This window comes from Phalacrocorax aristotelis, chromosome 1 (assembly GCF_949628215.1).
Source record: "Phalacrocorax aristotelis chromosome 1, bGulAri2.1, whole genome shotgun sequence".
Lineage (NCBI taxonomy): Eukaryota > Metazoa > Chordata > Aves > Suliformes > Phalacrocoracidae > Phalacrocorax > Phalacrocorax aristotelis.
This window is the reverse complement of record NC_134276.1, coordinates 23,065,835-23,083,471: the sequence shown is the minus strand read 5'-3', so window position 1 is coordinate 23,083,471 and position 17,637 is coordinate 23,065,835.

Below are 17,637 nucleotides of genomic sequence, written 5' to 3'. Positions count from 1 at the left end.
ATAGACTTACTACTAAGTGCTTGTAACTGAAAGAAATTTTGATATGTGAAATCTTCAGCCTTCATTTACCAGAACTTACTTAGCTTTGTTTCTTCTTACCTTTTTTCTACAGAAATTTCCAATTGCCCTTACAGATAAATCTTACCTGTGTACAGTTAATGTCATCAACAGATCCTCATAACTTTCTTCATAACTGTTAATTCAAAATTAGTAGTTGTCCCTTAGTAGAGTATACCTCCACAAGGTGGATTACAGAAGAGCAGGGATGAATCCTCTTACACACAAAGCTTTGTCTACTTACACACATGAAGAGGTGACATCTTTTTTTCTGTTTAACTGTTGACTTTGCTCAATGACAGAATTCAGCTTGAGCTGAGAGGCTGAGAGTGGGAGCTTGTAGAAAGCATTGAAAATGCATCAACGGCTGAGGATGCCAAAAAGGGTTGGGTGGTGGGTGGGTTGGTTGGTTGGGTTGGGTTTTTTTCTTTTTTCCTTTTTTTTAAGTTGCCTGAGAGCAGTTATTTGAAACTGGCGTGTCATCCCTTTAGATGTATTTGTAGATTAAACCAGCAGTACATGCACCTCTTCCATTACCTTATCTGTAAGAGGAGAGAACTTCATTTCAGTACATGTTAATAATCTGTGGGTTGCAGTATTATATTGCAGATACTCTTGTGACTTTTTTTTCTAGAAGTTTAAATAATCCAGATACGGTTCATTTGCTTTCAAAGAGTGGTTTTACAGTGTAAACTGTCCACTTTGCACCCCACATTTGTCTGGGTTGATCTTAAGTTTATGTATCTTAGAAATTCAGTCTTTGTTTTCCCTCTTGATAATGCAATATGCACGCTTACGGTTTCTGTCTTGTAAGGCTTCAAAGTCCTAACCTCTCACAGCATAATGTGAGATGTATAATACATTAGTCTCTTTACGTGCAAGTGTCCAAGTACTCAATTATTACTGAAATTAGTATTCTACATAATCTGTATTCAAGGGTTGTTCATTTTGCAGCAGCTCTGCTGCTGACTGATTGCTATAAATGAACTATGCAAGTCAACTACCATGCAAACAAACACAGGCTTAATCTTTTAAATACAGAGATCTCTGGAATCTGATGTTTCCAGTCATAATAATAGAGTGTGTTGAGGCAGAAATAAACTTTCTTTGGTCTATATTAAAAAATTTCTGCAAAATTGCCTGCCTCTTACCATTTTTTTCTTCTTAAGCGAGTTAATTTTTAGGCTAAACCTAAGAATCTGCTATTATAGTTGATTAATCCCTTTGGGGAAACTTGTGTAAGAATGTGTTGGATATATAAGGGGGATTATTTGCAAACATCACCAGTTTTGAATTGAACTGAGTAATATTTTCCAGTTTCTTCCCAAAAGTACAAATAAATTATATTCTTTCTTTCCCTCTAATGGCTTGTGATTGCTGCCTGCATAAGAGATTGTAAGGGCTCTGAAAAGGGCAAGGTACTTTCTACCTAGCTCTTTGTATGGAACTCGTGTTGGCAGCATTAGAGAGCTTGTAATTACAGAAGGATCATCAGTCGTGCCCGTGTTCTGCCTTCTGCAGGTTATGTAATCTGGGAGAGAAAACGCACGGCAGGACCTGGCAGAGAATACAGAGAAGCAGCTTTACAATTATTTGCTAACGCTGGATATAAAAGCAGCACTTCCCCAAAAGACAATAAATTACATTTAATGCAGATTTCTGGTGTTCGGAGAATTTAGGGGATGCTCCGTATGTCCTGCCGTGCTAGGCTTTTGTTGTTTATTGAAGAGTGTATTGAAGTGTGTGCCTTTGAGTGTGTTTAGTTTGCTATTTAAGCCTGTATTTGAAATTTCTATCTGTACACGAATTTGTTAGGTTGATGTGATTGTATTAATGAGTGCTCCTCCAGAAACAATTTATGCATATATGTCAATCAAATGGAATATAATCTTTTAATGGTCTGATCTACAAAGCATTTTCAGCTATTCACTAGGACCGCTTTCTGTATTTTCTGTTACTGATTTTAAGTTAGAAAAAAATTGAAGATCTCCAAATATTTTATTAGCATGCTACGTTATGAAGTGATTCAATATCCATGGATGCCTGAAAATCTCACTGCTGTCAAGTATCGCCTGCTCAGAATTTGAATGCCATCACATCATAACACAAGTTGATACACATAACCGCTCTGAGCTGTGATCATTACGTTATTTCAGCTCTTTCTCACTAAATGTTGCTTTATTGTAATGGCCGCTTTAATCGGCTCTCATGAGATATGCTCACGACATTCAGCTCGAGTTACATACTTTCATGCGTGCACATTTATTTGTGTTTCTAGAGGCTGATCATCCTAATGTTATGTCACGTCAGTCTTCTGTCTGCATCTTTCATGCCAAGGAAGACTGCTGATAGGCAGCTACAGGCAATGTTTGCTAAATTACTGAGCTGTATGTCAGAGATGAGACCAATGTTTAAGATTTTTTGCACTGAAAATATCTGGAGCTTTTTGTCTTCTACTCCTCATGCCCCTCTGGTGAAAGTACTCTTCAATATCAAAAACACTCTTTTGGAGTCATTGGATTGAACAGATGCAACCTTGATGTATGCCTTTCTTCCTCTTTTTAAGGAGACTCTGAAGGGCATTCCATGTTTCTCCCTAGGGTTGTTACACAACCATAAACATTTGAAAAAGGAAACATTTGCTTTATAGAAGATAACATATAGATTATTTCTGAATTTGCTTGGGGTTCAGTGTGGAGGCAATATCACACAGAGATCTATCAGAATGAGTGCAGCTTGTGTTAAGACCCGTTAGTAGCTAGATACCAGGGAGGTATTGCTGTGTGTGCTAATCCCAGTGTATTCTAGCAGGACCCAAATTTTGCAGAGCAGCCACCACGAACCTTCAGCCAATGTCTAGAGAAAAACTACGTTCAGCAGGACTGTACTTGATAAGCACATGCAAGGCTCTGAGATAGGCCACTGCTCCTTTTTATTCCCTTTCTTTGAATAGTAGGGAGACCATTTTGAAGGTACAACTTTGATATGTATAGGCTATGTATTCACTCACCCTATTTTTTTTCTTCAATGAAATTGGGTAACTTTTTCTGAATTAGGGGAAGGGATACAGGCTGAGATCAAGAAGTACGTTCCACATGTATATTTCAACACCAATTAGCCTCTTTTTTCCTGTATGTTACATATAGAAAAATTCATAATTCAGAGAAATGAAACAAGAGTGACTAAGTTCCTAAGCTGTCTTTTGTCTTTCTTCATTATGGGATCGTGTGCAAGATAATGTATATATTTGGGAGAAGAAAAGGTTAAAAAAGAACTTGGGCATTCAAAATAGAATGCATGACAATTTTGTGCTTCAGTGAGTAATAGTAATTGTTAATACAAAGCAGTGAACCACTGCTTTTGGCCAAATTTGGTAACTTTTAAAAATAAAGCTAAGTAGCATACTGAAAGGTTATTAATAAAGATTAGAATGAGATGAAAAAAAGCTCCAGAGCCTTGAAATCTTCTAAAAACAATGACCATTCTCCCAGACTGGAAGAAGACAAAAAAAAAAAGGCTGTTTGTGCAGGCTGATAGGGACAGTCTGTATTATACAGATTATCAGCCTGCACTGTGAGCCTGCATGTCTAAAAAATGGCATCTCCTAGTGTTTATGCTGTATGGCAGATACATCTGCACACATCAGAAAACACAGCTGTTTGTGCAACTGAAGACTTCCATAAAGAACGTACCCATGATAATAGTTACAGCACATTAATATTTGTCTTTAACTGCACAACTATCAACTTCAGTTTTGGAAAGTGAGAAGGGATAATGTGAAAACACAGCTGCCGTGTGTCCCCAAAAAAGAGAAATCTTGGGTTTATGGGGGCGATGAGTGTCATTCGCCAGAGTCCTGCATAATTCAGGCCTGCATCAGTGTTTCCCTTCAAGAAAATACGTGTTTCAGAGAGCCGCCGTGAATCCTCCCTGGAGGAGACCTGCCTGCTGCCACTTACTCTGCTATAGCCTCGCATTGCAGACACTGTTGAATTTGGCACTGTTCCCCTACATGAAGTGCACATTAAAATTCTATCTTCTAAAATATTCCTTGCAAAATTAGAGATAAGATTGGGTAGAGGGCTACGTAAGCTGGTTGCCAGCTCTTCCACTTGTGTGCAACAGGTACAGCAGCTTCTAGGACTCGGGCACATACTTGGAGTTTTCTGTATTCAAGTCATCCTTGTTCTAACTTGCCATGTTTGGTGGTTTCTAACTGAGGGGCATTTAGCATCTGCTCATGAAGATTATCTCGTTAAGCCATGATCTGACTCCAGTTTCCATTGTTGGCAGAGCATGGATAGAAAGCACTTCCTGATGTATCATGGCTATTTACATAAGTATGAAAAGCAGCACTGCATTTTCTGTTTAGTCGCCTCAAGGGCTGGATAAGATTGTAGGGGTCAGCATGCAGGAAGATTACAAAACTCCAATTAATCATTAAATTTAACAGGAGTTATGTATTTTAAGTACCTTTGTTGATAAGGACCACAGATAGTATAGTGCAAAAGCTGTAGTAATTGCTGTGGAAGCAAGGAGCACTGAAAGTTTGCGGTCTTGAATATCAGAGGGAACAAACCCATGTGCTCCAAAAGAGTGTATGGACCCTCAAAATGCAACAGCTCTCTCTAAGCATCATCTTGGAGATGCTGATTTAATGCAAATGACTTACCTTTTCTGGTGAAATTAAAGGTAATGAAGCGTTTTCCCCATTCTGTAAGCAAGGTCTATGTGAATTTTGAGGCTGGAGAAGTTTTTCATTGAAAATTAGTTTGATATTTTGTGATTCATAATCTACTGAAATACTTCTCATAGATGATTATGTTAGGTGAATTAAAGTTCTAAGTGTCCTTATATCAATGTTGGTTTCCCATTGTTTGTGTTATTTTTTAAATTGTAGTAAGGAAGATGTGGAGATTAGAAGTCAGCTGTCACATTAGCATTCCATTTATTTGGCAGATTGGTCTGTTGTGGATGTCTAGATAATTATGTGTAAATCACCGACTCTTGCTAATGGCCAACGTGAGGGTTTTTTCCCACAAATCTGTCAGTTCTTGCATGTTTCTCCTAAAGTGTGAGAAGGAATTAAAAAACATTTTGACATACTCGTGCAAATGTAAGCTGAACGTAGACATGCAAATGCTTAAACTCTGCAGTAGCTAAGTGTGGATGTTTTCAAACTGCTACTGTTATTCTGGAAAGCAGGCGATGTATTTGAAAACAAAAACTTTTGAAATGCAACTGCCTGAAGCTAATTGTTTCAATGTGATTTAAAATTCTACTTGTCTTCTGAATATTTCTTCAGTGTTAACAGTAAAAGTCCACTAAAATTAAAAGGAGCTACATGATCTCAATGTCTTTGGAAAGGTCATTTTAATGGAGAAGCCTAATACAGAGTTGGAAGCCTAATTTTTTTACATAGAGTTGACAATTTTGGCCTGATTTATTAATAGAAGTTTTCAGTAGCTTCACAGAAGGTAAAGAATCCATCTCATGGATGGTGGTGAAAATCTCCAGTTCCATATAATTGAAAAGAAATGTTTGCATTATTAAGTGTTAGTTTTCTTAAAATCACTGGAGCTTGTCATAGCAATGTTCTAAGCACGGTGTGACAGCATAGCATATTCAAACCTATGTGAGCACGGATTTATCGATGATCAACGCTATTCATACAAACATACTAACATCAACAGCAGAGCTTTCACATACTAAACGTGGGAGAGAAGCTCTATCTTCTTTAAATAGTTTTTTTGAAAACTGCTGTCTTGTACAGCTCTGGCTGTCTTGTTGGAGGAAGTACATTACACTGCTGCAGAATTCAAACACTCTTGTTAAACCAGTACTCTCAAGGCAATGGCACATACAATATGTGTTCAGTATTTGATTGTCGTCAGGAATTTCACTGAAGGCTAATGGTGTATATGGGAATTTTTGTTTTAGAGCGCTTTTGTGAGGAAAAGTAGTTGCATTCAGGTCAGTGATACATGCTTTTAAAGGCAGGGCTGCATGAGCAGCTTTGTGAGAAAAGGGAACCTAGTTCTGTTGAAACATGTCTCTCTGTGTCAAAAATGAAATTCAGCAATTTGCTTGGGCAAACCATGAGATTGCAGGAGAGTGCTCTGGAGAAGTTCCAGCTTGTCGAGCATGCAGTGGGCCATCAACCAAGCTGCACTCGTCACAGTAAACATAGCACCCTGGCGCTCTGAGCCCTGTGCAAGCTTCCAGTAAAATACTGGTTCTATTGTGCTACTCCTGATTGCCAACGGAATCCACCTCAACTTTCTCAAATCCCATCCTTCACTCTCTGATTAGAGTCAACAGAATGGATATCATCAAACCAGTAAAATCCAGGGTAAAATCCACTAGTGGGGTATGGCGCTTTCTGAAGAGGGTCAGCTCAGCTCCTACTGCATTCTGCAGTTGTGTCTTCAGAGTTACAACTGAGCAGGAGTTTTCCAGAAAAGATAATTTTGTCAGAAATCAGTGAGTTGTCAAAACTTAAATGCTTTGTAGGAATGTCATTCTCCAATTTGTGGTGAAACAGCCGCAGAGGAAAGAGCACAGTTGGTTTGCTTGCCTTCTGGTTCATGGGATAGGTTTATGGGGATCACAGATTTTAGGATTCAGGTGTAACTTTGCTATGTGAATTCTTCAGTAGCAGGAGATCCCACTAGGCTACTGGGTAGTCGTGAGGGTTTAAGACAACATAAACATCTGAGGCTGCTGTAATTGTGTAAGGTCTTCAGATGCTACAGTGCTTCAGTCTAAGCATTTGGGTGTTACTGCATGTGCATCAGGAGGCTGGATTAAGATTCATAGAATCATAGAATGGTTTGGGTTGGAAGGGACCTTTAGAGATCATCTAACCCAATCACCCTGCAGTGAGCAGGGACATCTTCAACTAGATCAGGTTGCTCAGAGCCCCGTCCAAGCTGACCTGGAATGTTTCCAGGGATGGGGCATCTACCATCTCTCTGGGCAACCTGTGCCAGTGTTTCACCACCCTCATTGTAAAAAATTTCTTCCTTAGATCCAGTCTAAATCTATCCTCCTTTAGTTTAAAATCATCACCCCTTGTCCTGTCACAACAGGCCTTGCTAAAGAGATTGCCCCCATCTTTCCTACAGCTCCCTTTAAGTACTGGAAGGCCACAATAAGGTCTCCCTGGAGCCTTCTCTTCTCCAGGCTGAACAACCCCAAATCTCTCAGCCTGTTCCTGTAGGAGAAGTGCTCCACACCTCGGATCATTTTTGTGGCCCTCCTCTGGACCCGCTCCAACAGTTCCATGTCCTTCTTGTGCTGAGCGATGCAGGTAGGGTCTCACCAGAGCAGAGCAGAGGGGCAGAATCACCTTCCTCAACCTGCTGCCCACGCTTCTTTTCACGCAGCCCAGGATACAGTTGGCCTCCCGGACTGCGAGCGCACATTGTTGGCTCGTGTCCAGCTTTTCGTTCACCAGTACCCCCAAGTCCATCTCTGCAGGGCTGCTCTCAATCCCTTCATCCCCCATCCTGTGTTGGTATTGGGGGTTGCCCCAACCCAGGTGCAGGACCTTGCACTTTGCCTTGCTGAACCTCATGAGGTTCTCACCGGCCTAACTCTCCGGCTTATCTAGGTCTCTCTGGATGACATCCCATCCTTCTGGTGTGTCAACTGCACCGCTCAGTTTGGTGTCATCTGCAAACTTGCTGAGGGTCCATTTGATCCCACTGTCTATGTCATTGATAAAGATATTAAATAGTACCGGTCCCAGTACAGACCTCTGAGGGACACCACTCATCACCAGTCTCCATCTGCATGTTGAGCCATTGACCACTACCAGATTACCTTCCTCCCATTTCTGCCCTTTGCATGCTTGACATTACAAACTTGATAATATTCATTGGAATTTGTAGCTTTCCGGTTTTTAATGACAGGTAAGAGGGAGAAGCAGAGGTGTTTTCTTATGCAGGTAATTTATCAGTCCTTAGAAGGAATGGAAACTTTAGGTCTGTCTAAAAAACATGGCATTTGAGCTAACAGAGCAAGAGATAGGTTTATTATCTTCTGAACAGTTTGGTATGAAAAGAGGAGTCATATGAAGTTGCAAGCAGGCTTCACAGAGATTTTCTGAAGAAAATAGGTGACCTTGGAGCAAGTTTCTGACTCCCCAGGCTAGAGGAGATTGTTTCCCACTTAACCCCCTGTTGTCTCACACATGCCCAGGGCAAGTTTTTTTGTTTTCCCATGCCAGCCTCTTGTTTGTTTTTAACTCTGGGGAATTAACCCACTGGTTAGTGAAAGATCAGGAACTATTCCCTTCCCAAAGCTGTGTTCATATGGCATCTGTGGTCAGACCAGGTTGCTCAAGGCTTTCTCCATTTGGGTCTTGCAAATGCATAAGGCAGAGACTCTACAACCTCTCTGGGCAACCTGTGCTTGACTGTCCTCAATATGGAAGATCCTCATTGCAAGTCTGGACTTCCCTCTCTTCAATTTATGGTGTTTATCTCTCATCCACCCACCATGTACCACAGAGAATAGTCTGGCTTCCATTTTCCATGTTTTAAAACCAGAGAGCTATTATTCATCTGACCTCTTGTGTATCTGTATTGGGTTTGTGTGGCAAGTTTTTGCTAGCGGGGAGGGTTACAGGGGTGACATCTGTCAGAAGATGCCAGAAGCTCCCTCTATGCCCAATAGAGCCCATGCCAGCCGTCTCCAAGACAGACGTGCCGCTGGCCAAGGCTGAGTGCATAGGTGACAGTGGCAGCGCCTCTGGGGTAATGTATTTTAGAATGGGAAACACTGCTGCATGACAGCAGCCAGAGAGAGGAGTGAGAATATGTGAGAGGAAACAACCCTGCAGACACCAAGGTCAGTGAAGGAGGAGGGGGAGGAGGAGCTCCAGGCCCTGGAGCAGACATTCCCCTGCAGCCCGTGGTGAAGACCATGGTGAGGCAGGCTGTCCCCCTGCAGCCCATGAAGGACCCCATGCTGGAGTGGGTGGATCTTCCCAAAGAAGGCTGTGATCCCGTGGAGGGCCTGTGCTGGAGCAGGCTCCTGGCAGGACCTATGTCCCCATGGAGAGAGGAGCCCACGCTGGAGCATGTTTCCTGGCAGGACTTGTGACCCTGTGGGGTCACTGCTGGAGCAGTTCATGAAGAACTGCAAGCCTGTGAGAAGGACCCATGTTAGAGAAGTGCATGGAGGACTGTCTCCTGTGGGAGGGACCCCCATGCTGGTGCAGAGGAAGAGTGTGAGGAGTCCTCCCCCTGAGGAGGAAGGAGCAGCAGAGTCACTGTGTGATGAACTGACCTCAACCCCCATTCCCTATTCCCCTGTGCCGCTCGGGGGGAAGAGGTAGAGAAATTGGGAATGAAGCTGAGCCCTGGAAGAAGGGAGGGGTGAGGGGAAGGTGCTATTAAGATTTGTTTTTATTTTCTCATTACCCTACTCTGACTTTTGATTGGCAATAAATTAAATTAATTTTCTTGAATCTGTTTTGCCTGTGACAGTAATTGCTGAGTGACCTCCCTGTCCTTATCTCAACCCCAAGCCTTTCATCGTGTTTTTTTACCCCTGTCCAGTTGAGGAGGGGAGTGATAGAGCAGCTTTGGTGGGTACCTGGCATCCAGCCAAGGTCAACCCACCACAGTATCACTGAGCTATAAATTTCATTCAGCTGCTCCTGTGGTACACAACTCTTTGTTCAAGGTCCCTTTTGCTGGCATTTCTAACTAGGTTACTTATTTGATCTCAGTACCCTTCTCTCTTGTTGCCTTCACACTTCTTATGTTACCTCATATATGGTCAGTCTGAACCAGTCATTTCCTCCCCTGCCCTCCGACTAGTCTCCTTCCCCATGCTTTGCTTCATCTCACTCTCCCTGAATCTGGTCCCCATTTCTTTGTGCTTGTGAGTCTCAGTTTCTCTATGACCTGCTCCCCACCTCCCTTCTCTACCTGCGTCTCAGGGCAGATGTCTGTACCCATGTGGTTCTGCTCTCCATTCTTCCCTCTGCCTTCCTCAGCCTCGACTCCCAACCTGACTCGTCCTACTGGCTCTAGTCCTGTTCTCCTCTTCTCTTGTTCTCTCTCCCTCCTCCTCTGGAGCTGGTCTCAGACTTGTTCCCTCTGCATTCAGACTGGAAGAGCTTGGCCTCTCCTTGCCTGGGCTCAGCAGCAGGATGCTTCTGCTGCAGATTCAAGTCTAACCACCAACCCCAGCATTTGGCTTGTGACTCATGAGTCCCACCTTTGAGACCTGCAGATTCACAGACTCAGGGTAGATAGGATTCTATGATTCCAGTCTGTGTAACGTTGGGTTACCCTTCACCAGGGCCTGAGCAAAGCTGCCTGCCAGAAAGGACACTACTACTTATTCTGTTTTCAGCCTGGATACCCCCCTCCTGTGCAGTGTTTTTGTACTATACAAAAGCTACATGCTTTAGTTCCATAAGTCCCTACCTATCAGTGGTCTGCTCCTCATCGCTATCTGCACTCTAGCTTGGACAACCGTGTCAGCTGATTTTCCTAACAAAGTCACAATACCTTTCCCTTCATCTCCATTTATGTATAGTATGAGTCCTCTTCTTAAAATTTAGTAATTTGTAAACTAAAAGCTTTGGCAAGATGACTTCACTTCATTGCCTTCTTCCTAAGCAAAATTATCCCTGAAACTCACCTGTAAAATCATCTGAGGCACTGTGTCTGCTGCTAAAACTATAATCATTTTTCTTATTTTCTAATTTTAAATTTGCACCTCTCACATCCATTTATACTCCCAGTGAGTTACTGTGTTATCCCTAAATTATAGGGAGGACCAGGCTGATCTCTATATGCTGGGCTGGTGCCCTATATGCTGTGGAAGGGCAATCATAGCAATCATTATGTATGGAGGATATTAGGCACTCAAATAGGAGACATTCATTATTGTTGAGCTCAGATTCATACTTGCATTCCCTGTGACAGTGACGGAAATGACATTTTTTTTATTTTGTGATATCATTAGTTAAATATTATTTCTAATTCTTTTTTTTTTCTTCCTTTGGTGGTGGTAATTTCCATCTACCATGGGATTCCTCATTCTCAGCTCCATGTAATACATTGCTATTTTCACCTTTTGGCCTGCAGAGCAGAGACATTGGTCTTTCCTGCTGCTCTAATTAAGCCAAGGCTGTGGAGGCCAGGGGCATTGACGAGGGGTTCCTGGGGAGGCAGCTGTGGGGTGCAGTGCTCCAGCTGTCCTGCCTGCGATCCTCAGCTTCAGGGCCAGGCAGCTTGCCCAACCAGCATCACCCATGAAACCCAGCAGACAGCGGGTAAGGCAAGGAGGAAAAGATGCACTAAAATTGTGTTACAACAGCTTTACTGCATGCAGCTGTCATACCGCTGCTGGGTTTAACTGCAGGCCTGTCCCGTCTCTTCTGCAGTAAGAAACAAGCTTGCTAGAGGAGTGCTTTCTGCCTAAGGGAGAGCATGCGACCAGTGCTGAGAATTTCTGTTTTTCTGTTGACAGGTAATGAGGGGATGCAGGATGGATCCCTGCAAAGTTGTGCCTTTGTGTTCATGATGGGGAGTGAGTTATTATCATCCAAACAACGCTCCAGTTTGATGCACTGGTTTTCAATGAAGAGAGAAGGAGTTTTCCCAGTTGCTTGCTCATGGGCTGCTACTGTTCCTGCCTTAGGCGGCAGCTGCCTCTCCAGCCCACTGCTATGGTGTCTCCCCCAGGAGGGCTAACCGCCACCTTGGGGGGGCACATCTCCCCAGAACTCCCACCTCCCTTTTCCTTGTCAAAACATCAGCTCTTGTCCCCCCCATGGGAGGTGAACAGCTTGGCAGCAAGGCAAAAAAACTCAGAAACAAACTCTAGGGGAAGGGTTTCATAAACGTTGTGTTAATTCTTTACAAAACGGCATGAGGCTGTAATCAGGCGTAATGAGAGGAGGTACAGTTCCAGCATGCTGCTAATTAGGTACTAAAAACCTGAGCACAGTTGTTAGCACCTCTCTCCCCAGTGATAATTCAAAATGTGGTATTCCTCCCCTGACAAATCCCCCTTGACCAATCAGTAAAGTGACGTTTGCTTATAAACACCTAAAGTTATGGCAAAACCCATTCACTTTAAGCTGTTACACGTCTAAGAGCAGTCTGGCAAAGTCAAGGGGACTCATTCCAATTACACTGAAACATGAAAAAATATTGCTATTTTTTATAAACAGTTACTGAAAATTGCACTTGTTATTTCCCCACAGCCGATGGCAGTAGCGCCGCTTCCTTGCTTGGCCGGGCTCCAGCCCCAGCCTGTGCTGCATGCCTGCAGTGGCTTGTTTGGGAAATCAGCTCCCGAGCTGTAATTTATCCCTCCAGCTGGTGCCTGTGCAGCATTACTGTAGGGATGTGCTAATTACCTGGTATTAATTCAAGCAGAGACAAGCACACCACACTTTCTAATTTATAGGTAGGATGAAGATGTTGGACATTGGTCCTACCTTTAACAGAGATTTGCTTTGCTTTGGTGGTTATTACGCTGGGAAAAACTGATGCAAACAGCTTGCAGGAGATTTTGATATTTGGATTTTATTTCCTTTCTATCCCAGCTGAGAACAAATACACAAATGTTGGAAACTTCCTCTGAGTCAGAAAGCTTCAACACGCCAATTTTTAGATTTTAAAATTTCCTGTGAAGTAGATGTTATTTGGGGATTCATGTTTATACTTTATAGAATCATTTAGGTTGGAAAAGACATTTAAGATCGTCAAGTCCAACCATTAACCCAGCACTTCCAAGTCCACCACTGAACCATGTCCCTAAGCACCACGTCTACACGTCTTTTAAATACCTCCCTGGACAGTGACTCAGCCACTTCCCTGGGCAGCCTCTTCCAGTGCTTGACAACCCTTTTGGTGAAGACATTTTTCCTAATAGCCAATCTAAACCTCCCATGACGCAAGTTAAGGCCACTTCCTCTCATCCTACCACTTGTTACTAGGGAGGAGACCAACACCCACCTCCCTACAGCCTCCTTTCAGGCAGTTGTAGAGAGCGATAAGGTCTCCCCTTGGCCTCCTCTTCCCTGGGCTAAAGAACACCATCTCCCTCAGCTGCTCTTCCTGAGACTTGCTCTCCAGACCCTTTGCCAGCTTCATTGCTCTTCTCTGGACATACTCCAACAACTCAGTGTCCTTCTTCTACTAGTTATTTATTTTAAAGTTTTCATAATTTTCATTTTCCTTGAGATATTGGGGAGCGAAAACCATTTCTAAGAGCTGAAGATGGAAAAAACAGCTCCCTGCCATGTGTCCATGACTTTGCCCCAAATCCCAGGAATGTCTCCTTAACTCATTGCCCTCCCAAGCTCTTCAAATAGTTCAGTCCTTTATTAGAGCACTGCCCCTGTACAGAGGGGACTATGCATTTTTTTAGGCTGAATCTCATTTTACTTCCATCCTAGTTCATATTTTCCATTAAAAAATAATTCTTCCTCCAATAGCTCTGTCAAAACACACGTCAGCGCTCATTTTTGCTGATTATTTATAGTCCTTCATTACGTTCACGCTGGGTTTTTTCTGAGAAGCTTCCATTAGGGGCCTCAGCACAGGGAGGATGGTCAGAGGTGGGGCAGGGTTAAATAATGGCAGGATGTTTTGATTCCAGGTATGATATGAAAATATTAGCCCTGGTATCAGTGCTAGGGCCTTAGTTCTCATCAATCGACCTTGCAGTGCTCTGCCGGTGTGTAGCTCTCTTAGAAACACCCTAAACTAGGGCATACTCATGGTTTAAGCAAATATCCCAGGATTCTACAGCTGGCTTGACCTCTGAGCCCCCTGCTGTGGACAACATGGTTAAAATTAAGGTCAGCATCCAAGTGCGACACCTTGGCTGAGACCAGCCCACTTGCTTTAGGGTAGTCCAAGGCTGTGCTATGGTGCTGCAGCTATGCACAAAGCTGAAAGCCAGCTTCAATTCCCACCCAGCTGTGCTGGGCAGCAATCCGAAGCAGCCAAGTCTGGCCAGCGTTTGCATTTCTTTAGGTGCTCCCCTAACCCCCTAAATCGTACTTCTGCTTTGAGGCTAGATGCGTGTATTAAAGTCCCACAAATATTACAGCTGTCATCAAAGGCAGAAAGACCTGAGTAGGCAGAGCTGATGATAAACCCGTGGAAACGATTTTACAGTTGTGTCCATGAATATCTTTCCACTTAATATGAATTATTCACCCACTCTGCCACAGTTTGCTTGTCTGGAGTAGGCAGTGACTTGGACTTTCAGTCATAAACCTTCACTTGCCATGTCTGAGGATCCCTCCCAGCATGGTTTACACCAGCTGGCTGGGTGATGGGCTTGGGTCGGCCCATCAAGTACGTCTGGCTAAGTCAAGGGAAATACAAGTGGTCTGTGGGCTCATTGCCATCGGTGGGGAGGAGGGGGAACTCAGCACAGCAGAGACTGAAAACCAGGGCTCTTCATCACTCCCAAGCAGCTGAGGATTGTGTGCTGTTGTTAGCAAAACAGACTGCCCCCCTCTTCTTTAACTCTGAAAAATATAACCTGTTCTTCTGGCAAATACTTCTAGGAAAGCAGTGACTGCAGGGAAGTACCAGGGAGAGAAGTTCTCCAGGCAACCATACGGCAGATGCGCGAGTAGACAGGCACGTTAGCACCATGATGGCTCAGGTCTGTGTGGTTAACCCATCTCTTAATTGATTGATGTTTTACAAATTGCCAAACTATCAAGATGGATGATTCTATTATTAAAGGTAGAAATACCAGAAAAAAAGCAAGAAAAGGCCTCTAGGCTGCAATGAGCAGGAGGTATATAAGTAGCTGCGATGAGCTGTGGGTATACAGCTGCCAGCTGTGTTTTCCCATAGCAGTTAGAGCCTCTGGGAGAATGTCGTGGTTCAGCCTCAGTCAGCAACTAAACACCACGCAGCTGCTTGCTCACTCCCCCCACCCCTGTGGGATGGGGGGAGAATTGGAAGAGCAAAAGCACAAAAAAACTTGTGGGTTGAGATAAGAACAGTTTATTAATTAAAATAATAATAATAATTATGATGATGATGATAATAATAACAATAATGATTATATAATAAAATTAAAAAGAAAAAAAAAGGAAAAAAACAGAAGCACAAAAAATACAACCGCTCACCACCCGCCGACCAACGCTGCCCATCCCTGAGCCCCGACTGCTGTCTCCCTCCCCCAGCCAGCTCCTCCCAGTTAACATACTGGGCATGACGTTACATGATATGGAATATGCCTTTGGCCAGTTTGAATCTGCTCTCTCTTAGCTGTGCCCCCTCCCCTCCTGGCTTCTTGTGCACCCGGCAGAGCATGGGAAGCTGGAAAAGTCCTTGACTAGTACAAGCACTACCCAGCAACAACCAAAACATCTGTGTGTGTTATCAACATTATTTTCATACTAAGTCCAAAGCACAGCACTAGGCCAGCTGCAGTGATGAAAATTAACTCTATCTCAGCTAAAACCATGGCAGAGAATAGGTTGTGTTGAAAATGCTAAAAACTGCTTTCAGTCAGTCTTGACAGTGAGACTGAAACTTGAGCAGAGATGTGCTCAATCTGGAATGAGATGAAAAGTCCTTAGGGGCTGGGGTGAAGAGGGCTTCCACCTCAAAGAGCTTCTGCCCTGTGTCCCAGAAGCTTGACAGAGTTTTTTGCAGGGACCAGTGATAGTCAACCACTGCATCCCTTACAGATTTATTTCTGTCCAGGTCTATTATGTATAAACTATACAAAGAGATGATGAACAGGACCCCTGTCCCTCTGGCTGAGAGGAGAACACTGGTTGGATATGAGAAGATTTCCCCTTTCTCCATTTCCACCTGTGTGCTGCCTTATGTGTTGTACCATGCCCCTGTTCAGCAGGAGGAACGCTCAGGCTACATGCTCAGCCAGCCTCCCATTCCCTGGCCAGTGCCTCAGTGCAAGCATGAAGACATGTGGAGACGTGCATCACCTTTCAGGTTAGAGACAGAAGCCTTGAAAAGAGATGGCAGGTTTGGGTCACTTGCTCGCTGAAGCATTTTTGCTGGCATGCTCCGTGCAGGTCCCTGCTCAGAGGGCATGACTCTGGGTTTGCATGTCTTTTCCCTGCTCTGTCTATGCCACCCCACCATGGAGTATTTTATTCCCTTGGGGGAAGAGAGATAAGAGGGTACAGGAGCTGGAAGTGTGCATTGCAAATGCCTTTGTCACTTACCAGACCTTTCTGTGAATTATTCCTGCTTCACAAGAGACATGCTTATTTCAGGTATATTATGTGAGAGAAGTGTAAGACCACATTTGGAGTACTGTGTCCAGTTTTGGGGCCCCCAATTTAAGAAGGATGTGGAACACCTTGGGCAACTCCAGCAGAGAGCTACCAAGATGATCAGGGGCCTGGAGCATCTCCCTTATGAGGAAAGGCTGAGAGACCTGGGTTTGTTCAGCCTGAAGACAAGAAGACTGAGGGGGGATTTCATCAATACCTATAAATATCTAAAGGGTGGGTGTCAGGATGATGGGACTAGGCTCTTTTCAATAGTGCCCAACGACAGGACAAGGGGCAATGGGCACAAGCTGGAACACAGGAAGTTCCACCTCAATATGAGAAAAAACTTCTTTCCTGTGAGGGTGACAGAGCAGTGGCACAGGCTGCCCAGGGAGGTTGCGGAGTCTCCTTCCCTGGAGACATTCAAAACCCATCTGGACAGAGTCCTGTGCCCCCTGCTCTGGGTGTCCCTGCTCAAGCAGGGGGTTGGACAAGATGATCTCCAGAGGTCCCTTCCAACCCCTACCATTCTGTGGTTCTGTGATTCTGTGAAGTAATTAAAGAATGAGAGGCATCCAGACATGGCGGTGTGACAATGAGTGCCTGCAGGGGAGAGCAGGAGGTGCTGCCTGCAGCTGTGGGAGCCCGGAGGAGCTTGACACGGGGCAGACGGGGCTGGCTGCAGGTGGGCACCTATTAGGCATCTCCCTATGGCTCTGCAGAGCCCCAGCTGCTGCCCTGGGCCCACAGCTTGGTAGCCAACCTCTCATCTAGACAAGGGTATTCACATCCCCTGGCAGATAGGGCAGAGTTAACATTCCCTTCCAGAGGGTCAGCTAGGATCTCCCCAAAGAGGCAGCCAGACCCAGCTTGTGTTAGCTAAAGCAGCATGTTTATTTTAAGGCACAGACAAGAAAAAGATACAACAAGACCTACAGGAAGGTTTTGGAAACCATTTTTTTAAATCTAAGTCTGTAGGAGGCGAAGATATTACATTACGCATAGGGCTGTTTAGTTTAGTAGGTCAGACTGAGCACAAATGTAATTTCATTCCTCCCTCTTCTGTCTGCTGTCTTCAGATATAGGCCAACTTCCCTTTAGATACAGTCGAAGAGTAAAAGATCTGATTTCCAAAGGTCCAACCTACCTGTACTGCCTGCTGCCTTCAGCAAAGATCAGGAGCTCCTGCTGTGCATGAAGAATCAGAGCCCCAGTACATGGCACACACAGCCTTTTCTCTGTAGGTCTGCAAGGGCCTGAAATCAGTTGTCATGCGAGATCCCTACAGAGCAAAGGGTTCATCCAATTCAATGACTGGT